The sequence below is a fragment of the Callithrix jacchus genome, chromosome 13, assembly GCF_049354715.1.
Source record: "Callithrix jacchus isolate 240 chromosome 13, calJac240_pri, whole genome shotgun sequence".
Classification (NCBI taxonomy): Eukaryota; Metazoa; Chordata; class Mammalia; order Primates; family Cebidae; genus Callithrix; species Callithrix jacchus.
Window position 1 is genome coordinate 110,694,293 of NC_133514.1, and position 13,133 is coordinate 110,707,425.

The following is a 13,133-nucleotide window of genomic DNA, read 5'->3' on the forward strand; positions in this document are numbered from 1 at the left end:
TGTTTTATATCATTATGTATGCATTTTGTAGTATTTGCTTATACCATATAGTAATAATTTCCACTACTTCAAATTTTATAAGTGAATAATCTCTGCAGCTGTTATCCCAACATTACTTAAATTTTATTCAATTAATATTTTCGGGCCAAGTGCGGTGGTTCATGCCTGTAATCCCAGCACTTTGGGAGGCTGAAGCAGGTGGATTACTTGAGGTCAGGAGTTCGAGACCAGCCGGGCCAAAATGGTGAAACCCTCTCTCTACTAAAAATACAAAAACATTAGCTGAGTGTTATGGCAGGTGCCTGTATTCCCAGTTACTTGGAGGCTGAGACAGGAGAATCACTTGAACCCAGGTTGAGGTTGCAGTGAGCCGAGTTCATACCATTGCATTCCAGCCTGCGTCTCAGAGCCAGATTCCATCTAAAAAGAAAAAAGGAAAAAAAAAGTCAGAATTCAATTTATTCAGTTGTTTATATTTTTGAGCTTTAAGAATAAATAAGAATCAATGTATTTTCTTAAAAATCGGAAGAACTTTTAAAATTCCCTCTTAATTCTCTTTCAATGCTACTAGGCAAATTCTGCTCAGCCTTCTGCCTTTACTGACGGGCTTGTTCGCCCTTCCCACCTGCTGATCAGGAATCTTCTCTTGTTTTTTCTCAAAAGACTTAGATACTCTCCGTTTCCTAAAGACAGAAAATAAGCCTGCATTATCCTAGTGGTGGATTCAAAACTAACTGTGTCCTGAGTCTTTCAATCCTCAAGACGTGGGAAACACTGAACGGGTGTGTATCATTAAGTTAATAATGGACCTCACATTCATGATTATTAACAAAGGCCATCTTAGAATTCTTGTTGTTTCCTGTAGTTCTCCTATGGATCCCATATAATGTAGCAAATCTAAGAATCTTTTTAACTTCACAGAAGCTACTAATCTGCAAGAGCAGTCGTATTCTAAGACTCATTAAGATTATTTTATAAAGTTGTGTAAGATTCAACAATGCATGATCATTGATGACTAAAATGAAAAAAATTATCTGTTTGTGATTGTTTTAGTTTATCCAAACTTTTTTAGACTTCTTTTTTAGATCATATACAAGATAGAGGACATTTGGTAAATATTTGTTAATCGTCAGCTGTTAAACTAACAGGATGATACTTCTTAAGTGATACCTAACAAAACAATTGTTCCTAAAGCTGATGCCAGAAATTTCTCACGGATGCATTTCTTTGGTAACATCAGTAATTTTGTGTGTTATATGAGACCAGAATACAGACCAAATTTTTCACAATTGTATTACTGCCATCTACTCCAATATAAGGTATATGCTTGCCAATTAAAACGGATTAATTGTATTATTACATTAAAGAAAAGAAAAAGCATCAATAATAAAAGAATTAAGGGAATTCTTTTTAAGTTTTCTCTGAGACCTCCCAAATATACACAATTACACATGTGTGTGCATGCCCACACAACACACACACACACACACATGCACACACACACACCCTGTGAAGAAGAATAAAATAAGTTCAGGAAACTTATTATTCCATTGTTTGGAAATTTTCTAGAAGATAAATATGTGGGGATAGTGCCTAAGCTAATACAATTCATTGAAAAATGAGAAACATTGAGGCATACAAAATGTTTGATAATTATGTTTTAGATGTAAAAACCAAATGACTGGGGCAAATGTGGATATGGCAGTCACTCCACTCTGGTCACCTAATCTACATTTACCATGGTGCATGCATACATTACAGAGTGACTATGATAACAAAGGCATACTTTTGTGTACAATGAATATTTCCATAGAATGAACGATTATATGCTTAATATATAATGTCCCAGGGGAAAGTTCCGTGGTAAATAAAGTAACTTTAATGTAACAAATATATCTATCTTTCATATGTATGTGTGTGTGTGTGAAATTAATACACGTGTGACACACACATGTATTAAATAAAGATTAATTTCAAGTGACATAAAAGATAAGTAAACTGAGGAGACAGAAGAGGTCTTCACCCTCATTTCCCAGTCACAAATGTGGATGACTTTGTTGGTTCCTACACATCTGTCACTTCTCACCACTAATCAGTCACTAAGCCTTAGAATTTTAACTAATAAATTGTGTCACAAATCTATCTTTGTTTCAACTAATTCAATTCTTTTTCACCTTGACCTCCCTCCTAACTGGGCTGTTTTGCCCTTTTTAAATTGGCCTTTCACATACCTATCAAACTCTTTTTTTTTTTTTTTTTTTTTTTGAGACGGAATTTCGCTCTTGTTACCCAGGCTGGAGTGCAATGGCGCGATCTCGGCTCACCGCAACTTCCGCCTCCTGGGTTCAGGCAATTCTTCTGCCTCAGCCTCCCGAGTAGCTGGGATTACAGGCACGCGCCACCATGCCCAGCTAATTTTTTGTATTTGTAGTAGAGACGGGGTTTCACCATGTTGACCAGGATGGTCTCGATCTCTTAACCTCGTGATCCACCCGCCTCGGCCTCCCAAAGTGCTGGGATTACAGGCTTGAGCCACCACGCCCGGCCTCAAACTCTTTTATCTCAAATTCAGTGGAGTCTATCCTACTTCCCTCTTTTAAAACAAAACAAAACAAAGCAACCTTTCAATGACAGCCTCACCAGTGGTATAAAGGCTAAGCGTATGTGGGCACACAGGCTGCCACCACCCAGCCTTCTCCCTTGCCACTGTCTCTTCACTGGACACGTGAGTGCTCCTGAACCATCTGGTTTCCACAGGGCTCGTTATTTCGTGGCTCCATTACTAGCTTTTGGTTCTGTTTTCTTCCGTCACAAAAATAAATAAATAAATAATGATTATTAAAAATGATGGCATTGTTCTCAATTTCTCTGACACTCTTTCTCTTCTTCCTTCAAAGTATGCTTCCTTAGAGCATAGGCTCAACTGCTCTCTACCAAATCCTCATTATTTGCTTATTTGAAATAACTACCAAATAATTAAATATACCCACAATTATATATGAAAAAATGTGTGCATCCATATATTCATTATCCAAAATAAAGAGTTGTCTGGTGTTTCCTATGTGTTGTGCTGAAAACACTGCGGATACATTTCATGCCCCATTTGGTCTTCTTCTTCTCCTCCTCCTCTCAGCTCTTCCATCTCACATGTATTTAACAAATGTAATCATTGTGACAATATGGAGTATGTTTTATACACCAGAGCTTACTTTATTTTTGGCATGAAACATAGTCACAAAACAATAACCACAATATACAGGCACATATTGATGTAAAATATATATTATATATATTTATGTATATCAATACCCATATGTATCTCTCTTACTTTATACGCATATAAATAAAGAGATTTATTATAAGACATTGGTTCATGTAATTGCAAATTTGAGAAGCCCAAGATCTGTAGTCAGCAAGCAGAAGGCCCGAGAATGGAGGGTAGAATTTAAGTTTGTGTATGAAGGCCTGAGGCCCAGGAAAGCAAAGGCGTGCGGTCTGACTCTGACTCTGAAGACAGTAGAAGATCAATGTTCTGACTCACAGATCATCAGGCAAAAAGAAATCAGTTCTCTAATCAGCCTTTTATTCCAGTCAGGCCTTCAAGGAATTAGATGAGGCCCACCCACATAGCGAGGGCAATTTGCTTTCCTCTGTCTACCAATTTAAAGGTTACTCTCACCCAGAAACCCCCTCCCAGACCTAACTAGAAATAATGTTTAACCAAATACCTGGGCATCTTATGGGCCGGTCAAATTGACACGGAAAACTAACCATGATACAATTCATTCTGAAAAGCGGTGAAAAACCAATGAAACTTCTTCATTAGGGTTGTGCAATACTCTGGAATCAAGATCAAAATTATAACAAAGGTCTAAAGTTGACCTTAAGTGATCCCCACCTGGGTTCTAAGGTGACTAATATTTGTTGCATGATAAATTACTGCATACCCAATAAAATATCTGAAAGCAGGCAGATAGTGTATTTCTCACAGAATTAAAAAAAATAGAAAGAGGTAATTACAGGAATTTTTATGACCTTAAAGAGTTATTTATTTAAAACTTAAACATTGGCAATGTCTAGGTACTGTGTAGTCACGGAGCTGTGTACATCATTATTTATTAAATGTCATTTCGTTTGCTGTTTGGATAAGTGTCTAGAATTCCAAGGAGATATTCACATTCTTAGTTTAAGAGAGCAATTTTGAATGTATTCATTTCTGACTTTTGCAAAGTTGATGATGATAATTCGATAATAAGATTAATTGAGACTTCCTCAGTAATGATTGACTGGTTCATTATTTTTGGTGTTTCTATGTGCTTACCTATGATATTCATTTTTAAAACTCAGATGATGCCGATAATGTCATGATTTATACATTCAATATTAAAGATGACTATATTTTTGATCTATTAATTTCTGAGAAAGTACATTAAAGAAGGTTTATAATGAGAGTGAATTTCTCAATTTTTATTTATAAATTTCTGTTTTTATATTCATTCACCTAATAATTAAGTGCCAGCTGTGAACCAGGCCCTCTTATAAACCCCAAGCTTTGTGGATTAACACAGCTTTATTTTACATGTGCATGCGAATGGAGAGTTCAGGCTATTAATTATAGAATTCAGTTTTATAATATATACTTTTAATATTATAATTGCTTATAAAAGCCTTATGGATAGATGTGATCCTATATGATTTTCCATTTATATAGTGAGTTTAATTTAGATTTTCATTGTAATATTTCCCATATTCTTTTCACTTCATCACATTGCTTTTTTGCCATATATACCCAAATGTCCTGTGGTCTAGCCACTTTATTAAAATATTAAAATATTCTGGTTATTAGTATTAGGTTTAAAACAAAATTTATAAACTCCAAATTTCTCTTTCCTTTTCTTCTAGTGCCTCAGTTACATTAGCAGAGACCTAATTCAAGTTTTTATGCAATTTATTTATTCTGGTTCAATATTAGCCATATGTCTACTAAGTTAAATTCCTATTTTTATAAGAAAAAGCCATTTAAAAATAAGAATCAGAGGGAGAAACTTTCTTTACTTAATTTTCAAAGTTTTTCAAAGTACTTTATTTATTCATTACAAGTCCTTTTTATGTTTATATTATATAAAACAAAGTCATGAATATGACAGAGAAACACTGAATTTTAAATATTATTTCTGCTTTATCATTTTAATAAATATGTCTTCATTATACACTAATACCAGATCAATAGTTTCATCCTGTCAATACTGTAGACAGATAAAAATGTGGTGTAAATTTACAATAAAGTTTCATTTCTGAATCCTACAGTATTCTGAATCCTACAAAAGTGAAACTTTATTGTAAATTTAAATCACATTTTTCGAAGTCTATTGCTACTTAATTACAGATTATTCAAGTGAAAGAACACATTAATGCACTTAAGTGGTCAGGAATTTATTGAGTGCACTGAAGTAGTTCTGTTCTAAAAGAATGCACTGAATGTTGGTCTAAGTGTCTTAGTTTTCTTAGGCTGCTACAACTCAACACCATAGACTGGGTGGCTTAAACAACAGATGTGCATTTCTCATAATTTTGGAGTCCAGAAGTCCAATATCAGCATGCTAGCATGGTGGTTTCCTGGTGACAGCACTCTTTCTGCCTTGTTTGTGGCCTGAAATGATGGAGAAGGAGATCAAGCTCTCTTGACGCATCTTCATGTAAGGACACTAATTCCATCGTGGGGACTCCCACCCCATGATCTCATCTAAAACGGATTATCTTCCAAAGCCTCAGTTCCAAATACTATCACACTGGGGGTTAGATCTTCAACATATAAATTTGTTTGTGGGAGGGGAGGAATTCAGCAGAGCAGTAAGTTAATGTAGTATCCTACACTACCTAATCTGATATAAAGACTTTGGGGCCTAGTAGCATGTGACTGAGCATTTCAACATTAAATAATATTTACCAAAATAATATTTACCAATTATTTTAAAATATGCCTGTCTGATTGAAAAGATAAAATATGAATCTAAAATTATGTTTGCCTACATAATTTTATTTTCATAATTTTTCTATTTGAAAAAGAAAAGTTATTACTACAATTAGTAATACAGAAATATACTCTCATATTGTATGATATACCCACTGGATATGATCAAAAGGTAAATTCAGTAGGGCTATGTTTTCTACACTTTATACCCACACGGTTGTTTAAAAGGGTTGTTGTTGGCACCTTCTATTGTAGAAACAAAGTCCTGACATTTGTTCTATTAGTAAATACGTGGCAGTCCAGCTTATTTCATGTTACTGTAGCTTTAACGCTAACAATTTGATAAATGTCAGTTAGATAACACAAAATCTAAAGAAGAGATAAGAACAATTCAAGAATAAAAGACAATAAATGAACTAAAGGATAAATAAATTAAGGCCAATAATGACAAATTGCATGCAAATAATTTATTGTTCATATTTAGTGTACGGGTTTGTTTTTTTATGCCTTACAGGCAAAATTATAAAATTGTGTTTAGCTTTCTGAGAGTCAGGGCAAACTTCACGGCCAGACTACCTGGTTGGTTGCATAGCGTATGTCCTCTCAGAAGAAGCCTGAGCAGCCTGCAATGCGCTGCTGTTGCCGCTTTAAAATTCTCAATGATTGTATCTCTGAAGTCTGATGGGACAGTGAATGAGCAGAGGAGATATGAACAATTTGTGTGTCTGCCATTTCTTGCTTCCCTGTTCTCTACAACTCTGTGTGTGTGTGTGTGTGTGTGTGTGTGTGTGGTTACACTTCCCCTCCTGAATAAAACTTGCTTCAAATGCAACAGAAAAGGCAATGCCATTCTAAGAAAAAGGAATGACCAGGGAGCCATATTTTATCTTCTTGATTTGTGTTACCTTCCTGTATAAATTCAATAAAAACAGCAAACAAACAAAAATCCCCCCACACACATTATAGTCACTTAGCCTGCTTGGTTTATAGCTTCAGGACAATGTTCTCTATTGCTATGGTCCATATTGCATATTTTTAATAAACTCAGATATTAAAGCTAGTTCTCCCTTTCCTTAAAATAATCTGAAACTTTTCCCCAAAGAGAGACTACAGAGACTACAGTGTAGGCAAAGCTGACTACATAATTTGTTCAGCCTAGTGCAAAATTAAATTATGGGGGCCTGTGTTCAAAAAGCAATGAAAAATTGCCCTTAAAGATTCTAAAAGGCTTTTTTCTAAGGCTTTTTTTTTTTTTTGCTCTATTTTCTACAGTTTGTGTTTGTCATGGCATTTAAAAAATATATGTGCTACCTAATGCTATTCCCAGTAAAGAAAAAAATGAAATTCTAAATAATTAATACAAATTTAGCATTCATCTTTATAATGAACAACAGTTTTAATTGCAAAGCAGACTCATCAGCATTGTACATTTTATATTTGTAGTTTTACTTGCATATGTATTTTTGTTTTTGCCAAACAGTAAAAATAGCCCACAAAACTAACATATGTGATTTGATTTGATTTAGTGTTTTGATAGATGCACTTTCTATGCACACTCTCTAAGTTTAGCTTACTGATGAATAAGGGGAGCTTAGAGTAAATGAATGTATGGATTTCTCTTTTTTTCCTTTTCATATCTCATACTCTTTTCTGTAAGCGGTTGGCTAATTTTAGTATAGATATTTGTACATATGCACATATGAATATAATCATATATTGTGATTCTATCAATGTATTTATATATCATACATACAAATATCTATACTAAAATTTTAAATCATCATTTAAGATTTAAATTTAAAAGAATTTTTAGTATATTTGGAATATACAATAAAATATCAATTTAATGACTCTTATCATGTATCTAGTTATACATTTTAATGATGAAAGGTACCTGTTTTCCCAGTACCTTGGGAGGATGAGGTGAGCAGATCACTTGAGCCCAGGAAATTAATATGAGCTTGGACAATGTGGTATAAGTCCATTTCTGCAGTAATAATAGCAAAAATAATAAAAATTTTAAAAATATATCTTTAGATGAAAAAGAACCAAATGATCACTTACATTAGTTTCGTATTTTGTGCATAAATAAATTAGAGGACCAAATTGTTGAATGACTTAAGAATACAAAGTAGCTAGGAACTGAAGCTAGAAATGGATTATTAGTCCTGGAGAGAGACATAGTATTTTATAATGTTATCCCTAGAAAAGCATTTGGAAAGAATTGAAATTCGATATGGATTTTGAGTGTCTCCACTTTTGGTGCCTTAAAGGTTATGAGATAAGATGCTGGCTAGGAGTATGGATCAATAGAGCTTACAGCCTGGAGGACAGGAAATAAATAATGAGAAACAAGTGAACACTGACTTCACTAAGAACGTATTTACTCACATTTTATGCATCTTCTGTTCGGCTTACAAGGGGATGACAAAATGATAAAGACCAAGGATGTTGATAAGCATATCAACTGGACAGTACTGTGCTAACTGTGCTCTGAGAATCTGATCTGAGAAGTGTCTAATTTCTAGACAGAACATCCTCACTGAAGTGCTTCCTTCAATCAATGTCACAGCATGTAATGAGGTCTGCCAACACCAAGCATACCTGAGAAAACTTACCTATAAAATCAAAAGAAAGCAGTGCACTGATAAAATTGGCTTTTCAAATCAATGACATCTAGAATAACAAGAATGTTTGAATCTTGGTTTCTAGATGACTAAATATAACCAAGTTAATTGGAAATCTCTGAATTATTTTGCCTCATACCTGGGTACTCACAGAAGAAAATGGCTAGTTTGCAAGTTATTTATTCATTTTATAATATCTTAGCAAACTGCATAAAAGCTGTTCTGTATAGCTATATGTATAAAATATGAAAATGGATAAATGTGTATGTGAAATATACTGTGATAGTTGATATGAGCAAAAGCATTGCAGTGCTAGGTGGGACAAAACAGAGAAACCTGACTAGTTTAGAAGCCATCTAGTTTCTAACTTGAGGAAGTTATGTTTGATATCTAAAGAAGAATAGATGCTGTCTATGCAAAGAGGAAAAACGGCTACAGATTCTTGGAGGTTTTGTGTGAGTTTTTATTTTTGTCCTGAGTAGTGAAAAATGCCATTGACCAATTTAAAGAGAATGACATTATGATATTTGTACCTAGAAGGCTCCATTCTGGCTATTGCATGAAAAAGGAGATTGAAAAAAAAAAAAGAAAGAAAATATGTAAAAGGTTTAGCAAAAAAGAAACAGTTCAAATGATTTGGAGATGAAAGGAAACATGAAATTAAGGAAAAGAAAAGATGAAAATTTCCGGAGGTACTGAGGAGCAAAATCCAGTTGCTGAAGATGCATTTGATCCTGGAAGGAATAAAAGTGTGCATAAAGGGTGAGTACTAAATGTATGACTTTCACGCACATATTCTGATTACATTCAGAACTGTGAAACAATGGATAAAGAAAAATTATGTAGAAACATCATGAGTCTAGTATTTCACATATGTGTAGGCTTGGAGATGCATCTCAAGTATGTAACTGGATGCGTTAATTCAACATTATGATATGTATGGTTTGGGTTCAATGAAGAGGTTGATAATGAAGATATAAATCTGGAATTCATTGGCATATATACAGAGTAACTGAGGCTGTGGATTTGAGTTGAGTGTTTAGGGGAAACAAGAACATACATTTAAGACCAGATCATGAGAAACGCCGAAATTTAATGACTACATGGAAAGAGATGAGGTAGACTTGCAAAAAGATGAACAACAAAAGAGTTGAATGAGCATGAGAGTGTATTTAATTTAGCCCTAATAATAGTTATTATTGCTGCCATTATTATGAAAATTACATCTTTTGTATAGACAGTGGATAAAGGGGAAGAAATACAGAAAGGGTAGTTTAAACAGGGGTCAAAAAAGGAATATTTCAGAAACAGAAGGTCAATATCATTGACTGCAAAATGGCAGACACAGTCTTGATATATAGAAGGCCTCAAGTAAAAATACAGAGGCCACATGCAATGAGCATTAAGAATTATAGAACAACGTAATGAACTAATACCCAAGATATGTGTTTTCTTTATAACCTGACAGATAAACCTTTGAAATGAAGAAAATCACAAGTATCTCTAAACGCATGCATTTGATATGACTAGAAGTTGGCAAAAGATCAAAATGACTAAAATTAATTATAATTGAACATGTTAAAAATTCTGCTCATGTGCTTGCTTACATAAGAATTAGTCATATATTGTACATGAATTTCTGTGCAAAAGTATTTCCTTGCTTTAATTTTAACAAAATCATTAAGAATATTGTCATAAAGTTTTCACACAGTTCATATTCTGTTGTGAGTAATGCCATATTAAATATTGAATTAGATATATTAGACATCAAGAAATAATGTTTCTTGAGTGATGGAAAGCATCAGTTTTGTAGATAATTTTGATTTTGGAGAAACATTTCTAATTAAACACTAAAGGATTGTTTATGCTTATTTTTTTCTCTTGACCTTTAATTTAGGTTTGGAGATACAAGTGCAGTTGTGTTACACAGGTGAATTACATGTCACTGTAATCATTTAGTGTACAAATTATTGTGCCATCCAGGCAGTGAGCATAGTACCCGATAGGGAGTGTTTCAGACCTCACCCTCAGCCTTTAAATAGGCCCCAGTGTTTATTATCCCCTCTTTCAAGGGATACGATGTCATTCTTCTCTATAGCTGTGTAGTATTCCATGGTATGTGTATATGTACCATATTTTCTTTATCCAGTCCACCATTGATGGGCATCTAGGTGGATTCCATGTCTTTGCTATTGTGAATAACACAGCAATGAACATGGAAGTGCCTGTGTCTCTTTCATAAAATGACTTCTGTTCTTTTTGATATATGCCCAGTAATGGAATTGCTGGATAAACTGATAGTCCTAAGTTCTTTGAGAAAATCTCCAAACTGTTTTCCACAGTGGCTGAACTAAATGACATTCTCACCAGTGATGTACAAGCACTCCCTTTTTCCCACAAACTCACCGACATCTGATCTTTTCTGACTTTTTAAAAATAGCCATTCTGACTGGTGCTAGATGGTATCTCACTGTGATTTTGATTTGCATTTATGTAATGATTAGTGATGTTGATCATTTTTCCACATGCTTGATGGCCACATGTATGTCTTTTGAAAACTGTTTATGTTCTTTGCCCATTTTTTTAAATGGGGTTGTTTTATTTTATTTATTTATTTGCTTGTTGATTTGTTTAAGACCCTTATAAATTCTGGATATTAGACCTTTGTTGGATGCAAAGTTTGCAAATTTCTCTCCCATTCTACATGTTGTCTGTTGACTCTGTTGATAGTTCCTTTGGCCATACAGAACCCCTTTAGTTTAATTAGGTCCCAGTTGTCTGGTTTTTTTTCACAATTGCTTTTGGAGAATTTATCATAAAATCTTTGCCAAGGCCTATGTCCACAATGGAATGTACTAGGCTTCCTCGTAGATATTTTGTAGTTCTAGTTCTTAGATTTAAGTATTTAATCTATCTTGAGTTGACTTTTGTGTATAGTGAAAAGAAGGAGTCTAGTTTCAATTTTCAGCATACGGCTAGTCAGTTATCCCAGCACCATTTGTTGAATAGAGAGTCTGTTTCCACTTGCTTGTTATTCTCAACTTTGTAAAAGATCAGATGATTGTAGGTGTGTGGCTTTATTTCTGAATTCTCTATTCTGTTCCTCTGGTCTACGTGGCTTTTTTTGTACCAGTATCATGCTATTTTGTTACTGTAACTTTGCATGGTTTGAAGTCATGTAGTGTGCCTTGGCTATTCAGACTCTCTTGGTTTCATATGAACCTTAGAATATTTATGTCTAATTCTGTTGGTATTTTGATAGGAAAATGATGTTGGTAGTTTGATAGGAAAAACATTGAATCTGTAAATTGCTTTGGACAGTATTAACATTTTAAGAATACTGGTTCTATCCATGAGCATGAAAAATTCTTCACTTGCTTGTATTATCCTGGTTTATTTGAACATTGTTGTGTAATTTTCATTATAGAGATATTTCACCTCTCTACTTTGCAGTTCCTAGGTATTTTCTTTTTCTTTTTGGTAGCTATTGTGAATGGAATTGAATTTTCGATTTGGGTCTCAGCTTGGATATTAGTGGTGTCTAAAAATGCTTCTGAATTTATTTATTTTGTATTCTGAGACTTTACTGAAGTTATCAGTTCTATAAGCCTTTGGGCAGACACAATGGAGTTTTCCAGCTATAAAATCATATCATCTGTGATGAGACTTAGTTTGATTTTTCTCTTACTACTTGGATGCCTTTTATGTCTTTCTCTTGCTTGATTGCTTAGGCTAGGAATTCCAATACTATGTTAATAAGTAGGGTAAGAGTGGGTGTCATTGTTTTATTCTGAGTATTGGAAAAAATGCTTTCAGCTTTTGACCATTCAGTATGACGTTTGCTGTGGATTTGTCAATATGTGTCTTATTATTTTGAGGTATGTTCTTCTAATGCCCAGTTGAATATTTTTAACATGAAAAGATGTTTAATTTTATCGAAAAACCTTTTCCCTATCTATTCAGATAATCAGTGGTTTTTTTTTTGTTTTTAGTTCTGTTTATATAATGAATCACATTATTTGATTTGTATATATTGAACCAACCTTGCCTCCCAGGAATAAAGCCTACTTCATAGTGGTGGATTTGCTTTTTGATGTGCTACTGAATTTATTTTGTTAATATTTTTTGAGAATTTTTTGTGTCTATATTCATCAGGGATATTGACTAGAATTTTTTTTCCTTGTGTCTCCTGGGTTTTCACATCAGAATGATGCTGCCTTCATAGAATGAGTTAGAAAGAGTCATTTTTTTGGAACATGTTCAGTAGGATTGGTACCAGCTGTTCCTTATTTGTGTGTTAGAATTAGACTGTGAACTTTTGTGGTCCAAGGCTTTTTCTGGTTAGTAGGATTTTAATTACTGATTAAATTTTAGAACTATTTATTGATCTGTTCTTGATTTCAGTATCTTCCTGGTTTATTTTAAGGCATTGTGTGTTTTCAGAAATTTATCAGTTTCTTCTAGGCTTTATAGTTTGCATGCAGAGGTGTTCCTAATTGTCTCTGAGGGTTCTTTTGTATTACTTTGGGGTTAGT